The sequence below is a fragment of the Ambystoma mexicanum genome, chromosome 5q (genome assembly GCF_040938575.1).
Source record: "Ambystoma mexicanum isolate Mex_15411 chromosome 5q, UKY_AmexF1_1, whole genome shotgun sequence".
Lineage (NCBI taxonomy): Eukaryota > Metazoa > Chordata > Amphibia > Caudata > Ambystomatidae > Ambystoma > Ambystoma mexicanum.
In genome coordinates, this window is record NC_090933.1 from 973154310 (window position 1) to 973175392 (window position 21083).

The window sequence follows — 21083 nt, forward strand, 5'->3', positions numbered from 1 at the left end:
CTGATGCAGGGGCGCGTTGAAACCCAGTTACTTCTCTGGATTGAGGATTGATGGGAGTTCAGGTAAGCTTGACTATTCAGGTAAGGCTCTGTAAAAGTTCTGTTGCAAGTTCAAAAGTCCAAGCTTAATAATAAGGTTCATTGTCTTTTTCCCCTTAGGTGCCGGGGTTCGGAATGCCGGAGATATGGCGCCGACCCGAAGTGAAACGTGCAGTTCCAGTAAATGACAGGTAAGTTCTGGATGAGCGCTCGGGTAATGTCTTTGCATTCGCTCATTCAATGTCTTTGTCTTTTTTCCCCATAGGGGCCGGGGTCCGGAAAATGCCTGGAAGCGGCAAGACCCGAAATGAAATGGGAATGACCCAACAGGTAAGTCTTAGAAGGAAACTGAGCTTTTCCTATTCCCTTCCTTCTCTCACCTTGTTCTTGTCTTTTTCTCTCTAGGCTCTGGGAAGTGGCTGTGGATCCGGATGATCGCTGCTGAAGATGGTGGCGTCCAGGATAGGTGAGTGAAATGCAGCGCTGCAGCGATCGTAGCGAAATGCTTTTAAAAATGATGTCTTCCTTTTCAGGATCGTCGGTGTGATGTCTCTGTGGTGCTGATTTAGCAGGTAAGGTCTTTTGTCTCCCTTTGCAGGTGACCCAGGATACTGACAGGCGTGGCTGAGGTCCAGATGCAGGAGCCGACACGGTGAGCGTCCAGCTGCGAGGAGCAGAACAACGCGAAGCGTGAGTTGCTGATCGGGTGTGGTTTAAATAGCTTTGGCTGAAGTTCCAAGTGTGTATCCTTCCACCGATCAGGTATGTATCCTTCCCCGACCACACTCGGGTGGAAAGTAGTCCCACAGGTAAAGTAGTTCCATTCAGGCCTCAAGAGGGCCTGGATGTGGCAGCATGGTCTGCATCAGGTAAGTGCACATTAAAACACTTGAACACATGTCTAGCTTTATGAGCCTGGCGCCTAAGGTGCCAGGACAGAGGTCCAACATGAGCCTGGTGCCTAAGGCGCCAGGACTGCATCCAAAGGGCCCCAGCTTGGGCCCGCTGGCACTCCCCTGGGGGAAATGATGCCTGCCTCTGGGGTAGCTGGCTCGGACCTGGCTCCTTGGAGGTAGGCATCATGACACCTGCACCTGGCAGTTGAAGACCCCATCCGCTGGAGTCTGTAAATCGTGACATAGGCAAAATGGGGCCACGTACCTGTTTTAAAAAACATAAATTAGTCTCACCAGCCAATCTTGATTAAAAATCATCATTTTATTTATTAGGGCGTGAAACTATTTGCTATCGAAGATAGTGCAACGGAGTATGTTAATAATAAAATAATAATATTTTCCCATTCATATAGCGCTAAGAACCGTGAGGTATCTAAGCGGTGTTTATTATTAACCACGGTGTGTGGTGCTCATTTATCAACCACGGAAGGATGAAAGGCTGAGTTTGGCCTTGCCAGGATTCGAACTTGCGGTAGCAAGGTGTGCACGGATGTCAAAGCGAGCGTTGTACTCACTGTGCCGCTTGACAGGCTGCAGTGAAGTGGCACATCGAGTAGAGCGCTTGACCGCCTATAGACCGGTTAAATTATTTCTATTAACCCACTCTGTGTCGTCTGCCTTTTTCAGAGCCCTCTAAATGACAGGGGATCAATTTGGCGGTGATAGTGCGCGGTAGAAAACATTATGCCACTTTCAACGAACAAGTTCAACTTGAGCGGTCTTTAATGCTACGCTATTGTAATTATATTTGGTATAAAATAATCTAAAGGGTTACTTACAGTACAATTGCAATTTACATTGTCTACAAGTAGTGCAGTCCCAAAATACGACTCCGCGTGTGCCAACGATCTTTCACATAGTGATATAATATATAAAAGTGGTTTCATTTCAGAAATTTCATCCTTATCTTCTCTTACGTTTTAGCAACACTCTTTCAAGAGAAGTCTTTCATCACAATCTCTGTCTGTCAAGGTCAAAACACAATACAACCTTATAGTCCGCTTCGTGAGCCTCTCCGGGGCCCGAGAAAAAAATGGAAGCAGCTGACCTTCACTGTGAACGAGTATAAATTCTTACTTTGCAACATTCTGTGTAAAGCCATCTGTAAGAAGTTGGTTTTTGCACGCCATGTTTGTATATTGTTTGCGTGATATTAAAAAAAGTTTGTTTAAGGGACTTTATGGTTCTAAGTACAGCCGAAAGACCCCTGAAAATCGCAAGGTATGGTGAGCTATGAAAAATAACTCGCGCCACCACCGTGCACTGCTAAGACTAACACCCAGGACATCAAAGATGACATCGCAAATGTCATTGATGAAATCACTGATGACATCACATATGTATGTACTTTTCATGGAATTTGTGTACTAGGGATTTTTATTATAATGTTGCGAAAAAAGTTTCAAGGATATTGCAATAAATATCATACCGTTATTAGTGCTTTGAACGATGCATTGATATAAATAGCATTGTATTATGGGATTCTATCTAGTATACTGAGCTATTAATGGAGAAACATAGCATTGTGTGCAGAGTACAAGATGAAAGTATAATATTTGTAATTTTAATATGTTGAATAATGAAATGATAATTGTCCTGAAATGTTCGGAAATTCACAAAATGGGGGTGTTCTGAGGACATTATTCGTATTGTGTGATTGCTTAGCTGTATGCAATGAGGGAATGGCACAGAGAGTAAAGTGAACGTCGTCCGCGGACACCGCGGCTGTTCGTGGACAGGGCGTGCTACATCTGGGTTTTTCCAGGAAATCCAACATGGAAAGAAGACTGTACGGATCAGCCAATCAGATGTCGAGGTTGTGGATTTGTGTTGAAAGAGACTGTGTGTAGTGAAGATGGCAGAAGTGGAGAAAGTCAGGGTGTTGGTGCTCGGAGATATGTTTGTGCATGGTTTACAGCAGTACGCTGAATGCAAGCATGTTGCAAAAAACTTTGATGTGAAAGGAGTGGAGGTGGTGTGGAGCACTGTGCCTGATTGCAATGTACAGGGAATTGTACAAGTTTGTGAGGATATGGCCACGATGAACAGTCCGCATGTGATAGTTTTAGACTATGGTGCTTTCCATTTGGGCAACGTCAGTGCCCCTACTTTGTTGGCTGATTTGGAACTCTTGGTTCAAGCCGTAATGAAGATCCTTCCAAATGCGAAAGTAATTTTTTCTGGATTACTACCTAGGGCAATATGGGAAAATAGTTCCGTTTTTTGTCATCAACCGAGGCTTGTGTGCCTTCATGCTTACGGCTGGTATGTTCTTCTGTAACACTGAGAATATTGATGCCAGTAATGCTGTTAATTTTAAAGAAGATGGCATTTCTTTATCTTTTACGGGGCACACTATTTAAATTTACATTCACCACGCTCAGATTTTCGATATGTCCGTGGACATGGCGGTAGTCCGCGGACATGAAAATCACTACGAGGGGGTTAGTATGTTCTATGTTACATGTATATGAAGTCAGGGATATTATGGTTAAGTTGTGCTACTAAAAACCTATGAAATCCCGTGAAAAAACTTTGTTAAAGGGACGTTATGGTTAGGTTGCGCTACTAAAAACCTATGAAATTCTGTGACGTTATGGTTCAAAGTAAAACCGAAAAACCCCAGAAATTCGTCAGTTATGGTAACATAAGCAACCATAACTCACGCCACTGTGCACTGCTATCACTAACACCCAGGACATCAAAGATGACATCACAAATGTCATTGATGACATCACTGATGACATCACATGTGCATTTACTTTTCATGAAAACTCTGTAGGAGGGATTCTTATAATGTTGACCAAAAACTAGCGACTCAAGACAGATAAAATTGACAAGGGGCATTGGAAAAGAATATGCTCTAATTCTGATATGACACTGTAATAACATTGAAGGCAATGATGCAAAGATGTTCTATTGTCCCAGGCCAAAGAAGATAGTTAAAGATGTAAGAAGATACAATTTAAATAAGACTCATAATGCCATAAAATGTGCAACATTAGCACTTTTTTTCCATGGACTCAAATTAAGGGTCACATGAAACAGCAGCTGGCAACCCATGAACTGCCTATGATACCTCCTGCGCTCCCTGTACAACCATTCCACAGGTGCTGCAGACAAGTGGCATGACTAAACTCCAAGTCAAGAGTCCCTTTGGGGTTAGGGAAGGCATCTTAAATGGATAGTGCGGGGGAAAGTAAAACGTAAGGATGAACATACGCAACACAAGAAACCACCCAGCATTCAGGAAACTGCTCAAATCCTGGCTCCTCATTGCGTAACTAGAAAACCACCCACAAGAGCGCCCACACCACTAAAACAACAATGAATAAAGATACCCATCACAGTCCCACCAAACACCCGAACACGAACAGAATCCAAGGAACGCACTCCACGACATACCATAAGACATAATGAGAGATAGCCACAAGAGGGGGGCACTGAAGACTGAACATATAGACAGACCAAGATGGAAGCAGTTAGACGACTCATCCATAGCATCCCGGCCTGTACCATACCCAAAGTTCCAGCAGACAAACTCACATAGATAGTAGGGAAGTGGACACCACAACTCTGACTCCGACCCCCAAGGAGGAGAATAGACATTCCCATCACAGGATACATAGTTCACTAGAATACAACACTACTCATAATTCAATAGAACACAGCAGGGAGTGCGCCGTGCTAAATCTTCAATTGTTTGGTTTGGCGTAGGCATCGCTCACGCTATACGGGACTCTCAGGTCTAACTGTGTTTTGGAATTGCACTGAATAATTCAATTGTTTCTCAAATCCAGCTGTGTATGGTACTGTACTCAATTTTTCTGTTGGGCGTGGGCCTCTCTGCCACTATACAGGACCCACAAACTAGCTGTTCTGGCACTATGAAGGACTCCCGAAATCTAAGCATTCAGCCATACTGTGAAGATTAGCTGCAAAACACATAACCCACTAACCAAAAAGCTCAAAATTTCTGCATACTTAACTCACTCAAAAAACACACACAACCACCTCTCGCACCGCAGGCTGCATGCACTTCACCACACCGCAACAACACATAAACCGCACCAACAGCACACACGGACTGACATCTCTCCATCCTACTAACCCATCCCGCCTTCTCGTTTGCAGATCTGCCAGAGCGCCTGTGGACCAACTCCATTGGTGATGGTGTGTGGTACAAATACCTTTAACATTTAACATTTAGAGAGGAAAGGAGAAAGAACAATAAGACAGACAGAAAGAAAAGAGAGAAAATAATGGAAAAAAAAGGATAACAGAGAAATAGGATGAGGGAAAGAAAATATAAGGTAGAACGAACGGAAGAGCAGATAAAAAGAAACATATATATGAAAATAAAGCAAGGGAAATGAAATAAAGAAAGGGAGAATGTAGTGAAGGAGGGTAAATGTAAGTACTGAAATAAAAGAAAATAGAAGCAACAAAGAAAGTATGCCAAGTAATATTGAAAATAGAATTTGAAAGACAGGGAGAAAAATAAACAGGTTGAGAAAGAAAATAATTAAATGACAAAGCAAGACATAAAGATATATTGAAAGATAGTGGTGAGGTTACAAATTAGACAGAAAGAAGGTAGGAGGTAAATAAAACAACTAAAGGGGGTGGGATATTAAAATAAATAAAACAAGAAAAGGAAGTTAAAAGAGAAATGAAGAAAAAAGTGTGCAACAGAGGCAGAAGGATAGACAGGGCAAAAAAGGCAGTGAATGAAATGTAGCAGATTAATAAAATGTCAGAGTGGGGACTTGAGTGACCAGTTTGTAGACAGCGATAGAGATGGCTGGACGTGATCTACACAGCACGCTAATTTGTAAGGTGAAAGTAGGTTTGATCTGAGACAAAACCAATAAGGTGAAATGTGGCAACAGGAGAAGTTCACAGATGAGAACAAAAAGAGGAAACATGGACAGATTAGTTAACAGAGTTAGAGAGGGTGTGGTTAAAAGCGTACAAGAAAGGAGAATGGGAAATATGGTGTAACATAGAACATTGATGGAGCTGTGAGCAAAAGTTGGACAACCAGATGTGAATAAGAAACAAGCAGAGGTTGATGTCAGAGAATGAAAGTAGATGGGTGTGTGTGTGTGTGTAAACCTAGTAGCAATGGTAATGATTGGGAGAGAGGTGTAGCTAACAGTGGGAGCACGTAAAGACTTTTACGCTCATTCAGAGTTTGGCAGAGCAGTTAAGAAATGTTGCTAATTTTGTTTCTGGCCCTTTTTGGCGGTAACAGAATTGCTGCCATTTTTACCACTCTGCCAAATCCTGAGTTTGGTGTTGAAGTGGATGATATAACACCAGCACCATGCTGGACTCAAATCCTACACTTTAATGCTATTAATCTGTGGAGTTACTGCAGAGCAATTACTGCTTTCAGAAATTCTGTCAAAATCCACACAGAGTCCTATGGACTCCAAATATGTTGACTAACATCGCCTTTCCTCTGCTTGTAATGCCATGGTAAACTCACAGGAGCAAGGGGTGGTAAGAGTCATTGATTTTGGTGGTAATTTGGATCACTGTATAGTCCACTGGGAAAGCCATGATAGGAGACTCAACACTTTGGTTCCACACCCTTGAAATCTATTGACCTCTCACGACTAACACTTTTCGCTCTTTATTGGAGTGGCTGCTAGTTTTCACAAACCATGTTTGGTGAATTCAAGCTCTAAACCTGCATCGTACTGATACTATTTTAGTTCTTATAGCTAGCGCTATATTGGGAGTTCCATTCGTTTTGTAGCATAGTGGGTTTAACTATAACAAAAGTAAATATACCAACGTAATAAATGTATCACCCTGAGACATAGGAAAGGCAGAGTCTACCTTGATGGAAATTGAAACTGTGATCTGGCGTATGCCCACAACTCTCTTGTGTATTTAGTGTTTACCACACTGAGCTATCTTCTGAAAAACTGTGGCTTTCAAATGAATCAATATGCATTTCAATGTTCAGGACTGCACATGATCAATATATTACCCACAGAAGGGTGAGCATTCTGCAGGAGTTGTGCTATAGTGAATGGACAAACTGGGAAAGATTCTCAAAATTGAGTGCAGATTAAAAAAAGTGCAATGGATGAACATTTTTTATTTACACTCATTTTAGAAATGCACAGGATCTCCTTATTCACAAAGGTAACTTGAGCATTTCATGGTTGGCTGAACAGTAGCAGAAAGATACGCTGCCCAGCTCACTTAAATAGCTTCCAACACTAATGGATTGCAGGCTTCCAGGACCAACATGGTTGCTTGGAGTGTATTTCAGAGTGTCAAGGCAATAAGGGGCTGTCACTGTGAAATGCAGCAAAAAACTAAAATTGATTTATATCCTTGTTTGAAGGATAGAAATGTGAGTGGGAGAGCAGCAGTGTTCTTTAAAGGAGAGTTCCGGGACTTTTTTTTTATTGTCCCTACGGGTCGGCCATGTGTTTGTAAGCATAAATCGGTAGATCGTAGGAAACTTTCCTATGGACCTTACCCGACTTTTCGCCCCTTATCGCACTCGAAATCAGCCTCCATTTTGTGATAATCCTATCATTCCGCCGCATCGACCTGGCTCACCTGCCTTTGCGGCACTAAATCAAATCCCCCGCCCCTGAGCCTGACATCAGCAGACGCGTACTGCCCATTTCAAGCACGTCTCGTGTCAACAATCGCTGCGCCTCAGCTATTGACGTGTTGCCATGGAAATGGCAGGACGCCTCTTTCCCCAATAAGTATAAACAGACCGTTTCACAACATACAGCAGCAGATTTTCGATTCCATTCCTCTCTCTGTGTTACTTTGAGTATTCTGTGACTCGTTTCAGTGCTCTGGTCAGCTACCTTCGCCGCTTGTAGCCCGTGTGAACAGATACCAGTACCACCGCTATAAATTATTTTACTATCTTTACCGCACAATGGCCACAATAATGCCGTATATGTACGAGCCCGAGTACACCGAGGAAGAACTACTGGAAAGGCAAGCACGCGAAAACGATGGGGATTCGGACGGCAGTTGGGAGGACCAGTCAACGGATGAAGAGCCTGGACCATGTCGCATGGACGGCGTCTCCACCTGGTGCACGTGCAATCGGTGCGAGCTAATGCCAACTGAGGAGGAGAACTGCTGCTGCCGTGAAAATTCCGGGTGCTTGGCCTACATTTCGGAAAGCAAGCAAAGTCAGCAGGAAGGCGAGCAAAGTCCGCAATGCATCACCGAGCTGCCAGAGTTCAGGGAAGCCTGCCTCTCACGGACAGTGTTGAGGATGATGATGGTGCTTATGCACGAACTTCGTGGCACTGTTCGTCCGCGTAATCCGAGTAACGAGTAAGTATACTCTGTTTGTGATGTCAGTGATGCCACCACTATTTCATGGTCGTCTCCCACATATAAAATTACATTTACATATCATTGGAACGCATGTAAATTGGTTCCATATAGTGCATTTTCTAGATATAATTTTTTTCTAAGGAAAATGACATGTGTTACCTGAATCGACATTGATAAGAAAGTTTGGTCAGTTTAATACAGTTTGCATCTTTTTTTTTCACAGGTGGTACAGGCTGGTGGCCTATCGTTGCTTCACTTGGTGGCTTCACGGGAGGCTCGGACACCGCGTTCGGAGAGTAATACCTGCCTGTGCGGTACTTGCCATTAGACAACATTTCCCCAGTGACAGTGGACAATACCGCGGATTTTCCCTCGATGTGCTGCAACCTCAACTTTACAATGTGTAATGTTTATTATTTATGTTTAATTAAAATCTAAAATAAAGCCCAACATATATTTTAACAATGGTTGTTTTGATTTTTTAAATGAATCTAGTGTATATTCTCCTGGGAGGGTGAGGTATTTATAAACTCACCCCCCTGCCTTCCATGTGGTAGATCCTGCAGCCATCCTCTTACATTCAGTTAGATGGCCTCTCCTTGGTGAGGCCCTGCGGCAAACGGGTCTTGTCTGCACGACCACCGCCCCGATCCACCCCCCGCCTTATCAAAGGCAGTTCGCACCGGGGTACTTGAGCTGCTGGCAAGTGGAGCTGTCAGGGAGCGATAAAGGCCAAGAGGTGCCAAAGACCATGTACACTTCAAAGTGGTCTATAGAGCATGGGTTTGTTGTTCCCATGTCTACCTCCAGACCCCGTGTCTCCTGCCAAGCATCCCCCTCACGCTGGACGGCCCCCTGCAATCCACATAAGTGTGTCTCCATTCACGAGTCTTCCTGTGTCTTGTCTGCACGACCACCGCCCCGATCCACCCCCCGCCCTATCAAAGGCAGTTTGCACCGGGGTACTTGAGCTGCTGGCAAGTGGAGCTGTCAGGGAGCGATAAAGGCCAAGAGGTGCCAAAGACCATGTACACTTCAAAGTGGTCTATAGAGCATGGGTTTGTTGTTCCCATGTCTACCTCCAGACCCCGTGTCTCCTGCCAAGCATCCCCCTCACGCTGGACGGCCCCCTGCAATCCACATAAGTGTGTCTCCATTCACGAGTCTTCCTGTGTCTTGTCTGCACGAGCACCGCCCCGATCCACCCCCCGCCCTATCAAAGGCAGTTCGCACCGGGGTACTTGAGCTGCTGGCAAGTGGAGCTGTCAGGGAGCGATAAAGGCCAAGAGGTGCCAAAGACCATGTACACTTCAAAGTGGTCTATAGAGCATGGGTTTGTTGTTCCCATGTCTACCTCCAGACCCCGTGTCTCCTGCCAAGCATCCCCCTCACGCTGGACGGCCCCCTGCAATCCACATAATGCCACGACATATACACGTCATTCATTCACAAACACACCCCTGGTTCGAATTCTTTATAACCCACTTCATATTTCTAATGAGAACTTCTTTGCGCTTTGCTAGTCAACCCGTGAAGGTGCTGGTTATCTGCTCTTCGTCTCTGTGAACTTCCGTGACCACTTTGAGCAAACTCGTCAGTTTGCAACCTGTGAACTGCTCCCTGTTCTACGACAAGAAACTACTCTGATCCCTGCATCTAACTGTTTGTTCGTCAAGGTAAGTCCATGTACCATAATCATTTTGCGTCCAATTTTTTAATTTATATCTATTTGCTAGTAGTCATCAAATTGCATCCATGTTTTCTTTTCGTTCACGACAGTACATGCAAGGAACTAGTCACATGTTCTGAGTTTAGTCAAATTACTTTTTCTATTTTTTGAAAGTTATTGAAATACTTATCCGCATGTGAATAACGTGTATAGTTCCAAGAACCAAAACGGACCTTGCATTGAACCTTTTATGTGTCATTTACTGTTTTAACACATTGGTATTCATAGAGAATTGTTGATCTTTACTTTTCAGAACTTTCCATAATGCCTGCCTGTTCCATTGGCGGTTGCCCTTCGAAGACCCATAACAAATCTGAAGGTACTATAATGCATGTTTTCCCTAAGACAATAGATCAGATAAGAGAATGGGTCCGATATTGCGGATATCCAGCCTCTGAGCTAGAAAGTAGAGTCCTAGAAGTCTTTCCGGACAAGAGGGGTGATCGATACCGCATCTGCAGCAGGCACTTTAGCCCAGACATGTACTCCACATCATTGCTAATAAAGAAGAAAACACTGCGAGCGAGGCGAAAATTGCTCTCAACCGCTATTCCCACTCTATTCGTCCACATCCCTCCACTGGTGAGTCAAGTTTACGTATTTATCTCTCGGCCTTGCGGTAGTGTGTAGCATTAGCTAACAATAATTTCCCCATTTATGTATCCACTCAATATGAAGGCGGAAGATTCTCCATCCGTGTCGTTATTGCAGTCATCAGCCACTTCAAGCGCCTATCGGGTAATCTTACTTAGCTATTCTGACACTGACTTGTTTTAGGCATGTAAATCAATAGTTTTAATTGATCGTGTAATTATTTTACCTAATGATACACCCTTGTACTCGTCCTCTAGTCTTTGTTTTCAGTTATAATTATTGTTATCCAAAATAATGCAAGTACTGTCTTTCAGGGAGATGCTGAGGAGTCCAACGCATTGACGACAACCGTAGATGTCACTCAGATGCTCGAGGTACGTTTCCGGACAGTTCCATCGATGGAGATCATCAGATCTTGCATTCTTGTAGCGTGATTGTTACACACAATGTTTCTTTCGTTTTTAGCCATTGATATGTCCTTCTGTCGTCGCCCTCCTATTTGTCTTCTTTTTTCAATATTGTGTTCATTACTAATGAAAGTCCTATGTTTCAGGGAGTCGATGGAGCATTAGTCCAAGTAGAAGGGGGAGCATGCAGTTACGGGTCGGCGCAACAGCTTGCAGAAGTGTGCACCGCAGTTACATCGTCCCTTGATGTTCTTATGCATTTCGAGGTATGGATACTGACAGTTCGATCAAGCGAAATCATATGACGTGATTACATCCGCTATACTTCCTTCTTTATTAACGCAAGTACTATGTTTCAGGGAGATGACGGAGCTTCTTCTACAAGAACATCACCCCTAGTAGTTGATGCAGATCTCTGGGTGGTGACACTTCCAACGATCGAGCAAATCGAATCATATTTACATATCCATTATTTATTTTAGACAACTGATCATTTGTGCAGGTCTATTTAGATGAGCCGTTGACGCCTGCTCAAAGTTTATGTTCTTTTTAACAAAATAGAAAAGCATACTAATGCAATTACTGTGTTTCAGGGAGTTGCTGAAGCGTCATCTTCAATAATATCATCAATGGAAGTCTATGCGGAGCCCGAGGTATGGATCTTGACAGTTCAATCTAACTAGATCAACAATGCGTGAACTATTGTCGTTTGAATGTTCTACACAATGCGTTCATTCGTGTTTTGCTATTGAGATGTACGTATGGGTATTGGTCCCCAAGTACATTTTGTGTTTTCAATATTATTATACATACTAATGAAAGTTCTATGTTTCAGGGAGTCGATGGAGCCTCAGTGAGTGATGGATGTGCTTATCATGAAAATATAGTCGTTGCAGCGCGAGAGGAAGTGGAGACATGCACACACGAGTCGGAGCAACAGCGTCCAGATGTTGAAGTTCGAGGCAAGAAAGTTTCAAAGAAAAGAAAGCAAAAGAAGGTTAGTGTCCTGTTCACTATATTATGTTGTCTTTCACTGTCAATAGTTCAATACTGTAAGTTGTGTTTAAACTGAACATCCCTTTTCTAATCTGTCCTCTAGTTGCGAGTGGGTGTAAGAACTAGATCTACACAGACAGTGAAGCGAACGAGAGATGTTGCTTGTCAAACCTTTTGGCAGGGACTTGAGACTGGAGATGCATCGTGCCAATGGGAAGAATATGAAGTGATTGACAACGGAACTATACCACCACCAGCCATTGATAGTGAATGTCCTCCTGGTAGTTTGGATGCAGTCGGAGATCAATTCACAGAATCCACACCCGCAAAAAATAAGAGCGCGCGAAAGTTGAAGACATTGTTTTTTTCTCCCATCTCCGGACAAGGAACAGATGTTGCAATGGAAGAGAATGACGTGGACGACAATGAAACACCATCAATATCACTCAGCATAGCGGAAGACGATATCAGAGATTCTACCTTTCATGCGAGTGACATGTCCTCAACGTTACAGGCCGAACCAGCTGGGATGCAGAGTGACAGTATAAGGAAAGAGGCCAAATTCATTGTATTCGATAGCTGTTTGATGGATATTATTATGATGATGAAATGTGAGCATTCGGTTGGTGGGGAAGTATGTGGGGAGCCATTGATTAATGTGACTCGTGCAATTCGAGGCACTAACCTTAAAATACATGCCACCTGTACACAATATCATCCGTTCGCATGGTCTGCACAACCCATGCTGGGGCAACTGCCAGCAGGCAATCTACTTTGTGCAGCGGCCGCACTTTTTAGTGGTTCAAGTTTTAAAAAGTTACAGTATTTCTTTCAGTTTGTGGGAATCCATTTCATTGCGAAAAGTCAGTTCTACAAATACCAAACCGATTATCTATTTCCAGCCATCAGCGAAGCTTGGAGAATGGAAAAAATGTCAATGGAAAGTACATTCGCGGGCAAACGCTTCAGGCTAGCCGGTGATGGACAGTGCGACAGCCCAGGATTTTCAGCCAAGTACTGCACCTACCACTTTCAGGACATGGAAAGTAAGAAAATTGTGAGTTCGGTGGTCGTGCAGGTGTCACAAAGTACATCCTCAGTGGCCATGGAGAAAGTTGGCTTTGTAGCATCATTGCAAGAACTACAATCGCGGGGAATGGTGATCGACCTGATAGCCACGGACAGACACGTTTCAATTGCCAAGACAATGAGAGAAGAGTACAAAAATATAAATCACCAATTTGACGTATGGCATCTTGCAAAAACAATCAATAAAAAATTGTCGGCTGCAGGAAAAAAAAAAGATATGCAAGGTATTTCACAGTGGTCCAAGTCAATCAGCAACCATCTTTGGTGGAGCTCAAAAACATGTGAAGGGTCGTTGGAAATTCTACTGGAAAAATGGCGGTCAGTAATGTTGCACTGTAGCAACGTACATCGATGGTCGACAAATGAGCATTTCCACAAATGTGAACATGGCCATTTGTCCACAGAGGAGGCACGGAAGAAGAAGTGGTTGATTCCTTCATCACCCACTCACAAGGCCATTGAAAAGATTGTATTTGATAAAACTATAACAAGAGATTTGAGGGGACTCACGGAATTCTGCCACACAGGAGATTTGGAGGTGTTCCACAATATGTGCCTAAAGTACAGGCCCAAAAGATTGCATTTTGGCATGGAAGGCATGAAAAATCGGACTCTTCTAGCGGTCTTGGCACATAACCATAATGTTGGCCGTCAACAAAGTAGGACGACCGGAACTTTAGGGACGCTTCGCTACAATAAGGCCTTCACTAAAAGAAGTAAACAATGGGTGATCAAACCAGTGTTTGAGGATATGCAATATGAGTTTATTGAGAGACTTATCGTAGATGTCCTCGATAGGCACATACATGGAGTGGTGAACGAACCTATGCAGGGGACAACTGCATTGCCACCCAACATTGCCTCTGTTCCATGTCCACCTAAAGCAGAGCTCATTGAGAAATACACATCACGGTTTAAATGATTGTAATTTGATTGTCTGTTCTCTCGAGTCTCCTCATGTTGCAGGCCCATTGCAATTAAACCAAACAGTAATATAAATCATTTTTACAAAAATTATAGAATGTTTCCGTATTGCAAAAACATGGCCGACCCATAGGGACAATAAAAAAAAAGGCACGCAGACAAGATGTCCCTAAAACTAACTGCAGCTAACTAGAAATGTGTGCTCGCTCAAAGTGAAGGTCAGCTGCTTTGATGTTTTGCTCGGGTGGCGGAACGGCCCACGACCCAATATAAGGTTCTATTGTGATTTGACCTTGACAGGCCGGGACCATCCTGAAAGACTAAGAAAAGATAATGAATAAAATTTCAGAAACGAAACGATGAGCCACGTTCATTAGAAGAAGTAACGTCGGCAAAGAAGGAGTGGTGTTTCGGGTCTGCCCTACACAGAGACACAATGGAAAATGCAAATATAATGTAAGTAACTTTTGATGAGTTTATACCGCAATTTCATTACTATACAGTGGCTTTAAAGACGGGTTCAGTTGTACTTGTTCGTTCTATGTGGCATATTGTTTTCTACCGCGCACTATCTTGAGGAGAAACATCTGCTTTTACTGAAGCACCTCAAAACCTTCCTCTTTGCTTCTGCTTTCTCTCTCCCTCTCCCCTGCTACAACTGGTCCACTGTCTGCGACCTCAGTCCTGGGCCCTTCCACTCTCCACCTGCACTGCCTCCCTGTCAACCCCTGCACTGGGGGACTGTCTCAGTATCCTACAGCCCCCCCTTCCCAGCACTTGTTCTGCACTTACCTTGCACTTGCCACCAGCTGGCCCTATTTATTTATTATTTTATGCTACTTACCTTGTACTCCACTCCCCCCCCCTCCATGCCTCGCCACGCCTTTAAACACTTGTGTACACCCAGTAGCGCTGTCCTCGCTATGAAATGAATAATTTTAATAAGGATCTGATGGTGAGACTAATTTCATTTTTTATGTTTTTAGGTACATCATTCACTACTGTCTGTGTCACGAGTACCAGACACCGGCGGACGGCTTCTACAGCCGCCAGTTGCTTCTCCGCGTGAACAACGTTACCACCCTGACCATTTTATGGGACGATCGCCAAGTACAAGTATGCCCTTATGCGGTACTAACGGTTAGATGCAACATACCTACCGTTGTGGTGGCCTAGTGCCTCGTTGTTGGAACAGCCATGCGATTATCAGTGCGACCGAAGAGCTTATTTTTATCGTAAACCAACACCCTGTGTACTGCACACGAACATCGCTTCCCTCAAGACGAACTAATTTGGATCGAGAGCAAAGAAAAATGCAAATCGCTGAATATTCTCTAAACATTTGATGTCCAATAAACGTACTTTGCCAAATGTACAATCTTGCCGTTTGCTTTTAAACCACGGTTTCACATTCCGAATTGTGGCGCTGTATTGTGAGATGCTCTAAGACCCTGTGTACAGCAAAGGACCATCGCGTTCCTCAATACGAACTTTTTGGAACGTGAGCAAATAAAAATGCAAATCGCTGAATATTCTCTAAACATTTGATGTCCAATAAACGTACTTTGCCAAATGTACAATCTTGCGGTTTGATTTCAAAGTACAATTTCATATTCCGAATTGTGGCGCGCTGTATTGTGAGCTGATCTGTGTTGATTTCCGGGGTCTGTGTGGAGTCGCGTAGAAGACGCCTGGGCGCGTTTGCCTACGCAGCTCAGTCACGTCACGGATAGAGGCGGGGAATATGAATGTTTTGATAAAGTCTGTTTCAGGGGCGGGGGATTTGATTTAGTGCCGCAAAGGCAGGTGAGCCAGGTCGATGCGGCGGAATGATAGGATTATCACAAAATGGAGGCTGATTTCGAGTGCGATAAGGGGCGAAAAGTCGGGTAAGGTCCATAGGAAAGTTTCCTACGATCTACCGATTTATGCTTACAAACACATGGCCGACCCGTAGGGACAATAAAAAAAAAGTCCCGGAACTCTCCTTTAAAGAAAATGCATGAAATGCTGAGACATCAACGTATCATGCATTGGGTGTTCCTTTGAGCCCAGTAAAAATAGGTGCAATGGAAGATCTTTTAGTTTTGCATATTTGAAAGTGCACCCCATTTGTGGATTTGGGATGCACATTGAAGTGTGCAAAAGTGCCTCCTTATTTGGGCAAATGACCAAAAGGAGTGAACAAGGACATCTGAATGTGAGCATCTAAAATGCACACATTCAACTGGGCCTTTGTGGATCTGGGTGCACCTTTTGTTGGTGCATGTGATGAGATGATTTGGCACAATTCATCACCTGGACCCCTGTAAGGTTTAGGAATATGGCCCACTGTGTATTCTACTGTGAATGCAGAAAGCATTAGAGGATTAATAGATTGAACAGAATGTAGGTGTCAACAACATTCAGGCAGGTTTAGAGTTTTGACAAAGTACCACAAAACAACCTGCCATGTTTTGTAAGTAACGGGCACTGACTTCTTTGAATCAAGTTCTTATTCATATTCTTTCCCCTCTAACTCCTGATCCCTCTATTTCTTCCTCTGCTTTTGATTTTGCCAGCCATTTTACTTTTAAGGTTGCCCTTCTCTGTACCTCGACTATCTTCTGACTCTTTTATTTCTTTTCTTCCCCTTCTCCTCCTTCTAAGACCTCTTTTTTAATCTTGCTGAGACAAATGTTGCCACCTATCTATCTAAGGCTTTCACCACCCTTTGCCCTGTAGCATGTGGACGTGTTTTCCTTATCTCCCCCCACTCACCACCCTTATACTCGAAGAACAGGCCTTATATGGGCCCCCCTATGTTATGCCTTTACCGCATTGAGTATAAGAGAGATGATATGCACTCGGACAACCGTATTGAATGTATCCTCGCACTGAGAGAGTTGCAGGATATTGTGTGGAAGGATTTCAGCACGCACCATTGGACATCATGGAGCGTTGAGTGTAATCTGATTAGGACAGAGTTATGGGATGAACAAAATGTACAAAGACTTAATGAATCGATATGAACATACTTAAGGGTGATGATGCAACTGAAGTGACAAGAGAAACATGTACGAAATGATAAAGTGATAATATATGCAAAGAAGATAAAGTAACTTGCTGACCAATAAGGGTAAATATGCAGCAGTGCAAGGTATACAAGACATATAGAATGTTGCTATAGAGGGAAATATAGCTTGGCAAGGATGACCATGATAGGAAAATGGACGTTGGCTCATGTAAAGGTTCAATTCAGCTACCACAGAGACAGACCAGGGGTGCATAGTCAGGAGGCACTGGAAAACAGCTTCTTGTGCAAAACAAAGAGGAGTCTATGTTCACCTGGGATCAAGGATGCCATCTTTAAGGAATGGCTACAAGGAACAAAGGGTGGCAGACGGATAAACTATGTGCGTGAGACACATTTTTCTTAGATTAAAGAAGAAGAAAACATCTACAAGAGCCAAGAACTGGACAATAAAAAGTGTACAAAGTCTTTATAAGATTGAGTGAACAAGTCTCTAGAGGTCAAGAGGAGGAATGACACCCAGTATAATTGAATCAAATAGCAGTGAGTAAGAGTTTGAAATTGACACATTTGTGGACTCTTCACACGTGATTCAAAAGTTGAAAACAAGGGCTCTTCATTAAGCTGTGTGATGTGCTTGCACTCCCCTGAAAGGCTCGGGACAGAGAGCAGCCTACAAGTTCAACTACAGATAGTAAACTTTGGCTCATGGCCTCACTGATGAGAGATGATGGATTAATTCGAGCCAATGGGATAATAAGCTCTGCTATATTAAACATTTTTGAAGTTCCAATCCGACTATGTTATTCAAGACTACAGTTGTTGTGAGATGACAGCCTGAAAATCAAATCAATATCTGTCCTGAAGATGCCCAAACATCAGACAATGATGCCAAAGATGGCATCTAATATATTTTTGAATGAGGCCGAAACATATGGTCATATGTAGAAACATCTGGAAAGTTTATATTTGAACAATTGTAAAACTTTTTAAATATCTATTGGAAAATAACATGTGTTGTTGTCACATACTAACCTCATAGAGCACACTAGGGGCTGATAGAAAATTGTATTGAAATGCCGAACAAATGAAGGTTTTTCTTGGTGTTCTTAAAGAGTTTTTTTAAAAACATATTTTTGCTAATGAATACATTTTGCATTAACAAGTATTGTATAACCATGTCTACTACTTCTATACATGTGATTTATATGAAATAGATTATGTACCATACCTGCTATCTCGAATAAAGCGTATTGAGAAAGAGGTAGTTGATCTGTTCTTTTTAAGTATATGCGATACTGTCCCTACATCAGATCAATCCTACGGTAACAAAAAAAAGGACATCACTTTTATAGAATCATTAAGCCATGCAAGAGGCATATTTCTCTCAGATTAAAGAAAAAGAAAACATCTGCAGGAGCCAAGTATTGGACAATTAAATGTGTATAAAGTCTATACAAGGTAGAGTGAGCAAGTCGCTAGAGGCCAAGTAGAGTAATGACACTCAGTATAATTAATTCAAATAGCAGTAAAGAAGAGGTCGAAATGGACACATTTGTGGTCTCTTCACATATGACTCAGAAGTAAAAACAAGGGCTATTTATTAATCCTCGGAAGAAGAAACTGATGTGTTACACTCCCTTGAATTTACCAGAACAGAGAGCAGGCTACAAGGTTAACTACAGACAGGAAACTTTGGCTCATGGTCATACTGATGAGAGATGATAGACTAATAGGGAAAGTGGGGAGTAATCTGATGTGAATCAAGCACCTGGGTATTCATTTCCTTATGTGCTGCTAGTCAAGCAGAAAGTCAAAGGTGAAGTGAGAATGCCAACCAATAAGTGGGTTTATGGGGCAACCTGCAAAACAATGTTGCATAGACCAATCTGCTGCCATTTTGTTTGCTATAATCAGTATTATATCTCGGGTGGATGGAAGCAAGATGACACAGAGCACCACAGGTTTGATCCCTGTGCCCGCGCTTAGACACCTCTCGGTATTAAGTGCGTTATAAATAACCTATCATATCATATCATATATGTATTTAGAAGTAGTTCGAGGAGTGCATCACAGATAAGAGACAACCAATGGTGTACTAACCCCTCTGTATTCTATAAATAGATATGTTCCCCTAACCAATCCCTTCCACTAATATGGTTTAGAGTTTACCACGTAGGATGAAGTCATAGATGATGCCTATTGAGGTATAAGTCCTCTGTGTAATCAAGTTTGTGTGTGAGTGTGAAAACATAAATCCGATGTGTGCCAGTTGACCCGGCTTTATTAAATTGAGAATATAGTAGTACTTTGCCATATTCTTTGAGTCTGACCGGTTATTTGGACTGAGATGTGTATTGGTAATTCCATCTAGCACAAGAGATGCTCTAAGGTGCTAGAGCACAAGGGTGTCCCTGAAGGGGAGGTCTGGAGCTGAGTCAAGGGCTGGGAGGTGGCAACTCAAAAGAAGATTTGGTTGGGGCTGAAGTTTTGTTTATGGTTTCTGGGAAGGCTACCTTGAAACCGTTTGATTTAAGGGTTTGCTTTGTTAGTTGAAGTTGGATAGGACTAAAGGACAAGTGAGTTCTAGCTTGTGTCCTATCTCTAGGTACAGTCCAATGGTAAACCCAGAGAGTCTGTCCAGCTGAAAGGTAACCTTCTTTTCAGCATTATCTACTTGTGCATTTCTTGGAGGCAGTTGGAGATAAAAAGGAAGTGACTGTCATTTGTACTGACATTAAAGTCAATTTGGACATCATCTTAGCAGTGTGGAAATGTTGGGGTTATACTGGGCAAAAGTCTGATATAATCATTGAAAAGGCAGCACTGAATGGAAGAGCCATGTTGGATGCCAATATTATGAGTCAATGGTTTGATCTGAATACAACTAAGAGTATTTGGTCTGGCCACAAAGAAATAGTGGACTGAGATAGAGGAAGTGAATACAGTTTTTTTCAGGCTCAAACACAGTTGCAGATACTGAATGCACTCTCTTACCCAAAAAGAATGCGAAATGTGACACTCTTTATGCACAATTTAGCAAACAATACCTTTGTGGCCTGGCCGCAAAAAAAAAAGATGTTTACTATCTGAAAGTTAATTCTACAACTTTTGTATTCAAAATGTCACAAGCAATAAGTATTTGCTCTGGCACTAAAAAGATGGCACACTGATCTAGACACCAAACATAATCTCCTTATGCCACTAAACAATTGTAAGACATTTCTAATCAAATAATTTAGTCGACACAAAAAACGATGACACACCCAGTACAATAAATTAATTCTCATGTCTATATATTTCATTTGCAAAATAATGTTTAGGCATTTTATTCACAACTTTGCTCACAACAAGTATTTGGCCTGGCACAATGGGTTCGACAATGGAAATAATCACTTCCTGTTTTCAAATAATTGTATGAATGTTCTATGTAATTTGAATATGTTTGGTTTGCCCACAAAAAGAAGCCACACTGAGTTATAAGCTTAATATGATTTCAATCTTTCCCCAAACAGTTCGACAACGTATGCTATTGAATCAAAATGTGATTGGTCAGGCCAAAATAACTTGACACACTCAGTTACAGCCAGTGAATGCATGATTTTGCCTTTGAAGAATTCTAGGGCTGTTGATTAGCCTTTTCTCAAGCAATAAGTATTGCTCTGACCACAAATACTGCACTCAGTTACATTCACATATATTCACAGAGAACAGTGTTTTTTCACATACCGTTTTTAATGTTATTACTATTCCATTATTTTAAGTCTATTTTGCACAGACATCTCTCTACAAGGCAGTGGGAATGTTTTATTATTGCCCACATACTTGCATTCTTCATTTCTGAACAGAACCAGGACCATGGAGTTAGCTCGCAATGTCCTGCTAGTAGTCCTAGCCAGTCATTTATTTCCATCTTAATTTTCTTTTCTTTTGACTTCTTTTCAACAGAGATTTCTTCCCCCTTTGTTTCCATTTCCCTTTGTCGGCATCTTCCTTCCT

The 21083-nt window shown here is 42.5% G+C and overlaps 1 protein-coding gene across 3 annotated transcripts in view; it reads right to left on the reverse strand.

Moving 5' to 3' along the window:
- Positions 1-21083, reverse strand: part of ANGPT1 (angiopoietin 1) — a 1129183-nt gene that overhangs the window by 576424 nt on the left and 531676 nt on the right. The window lies entirely within an intron of this gene.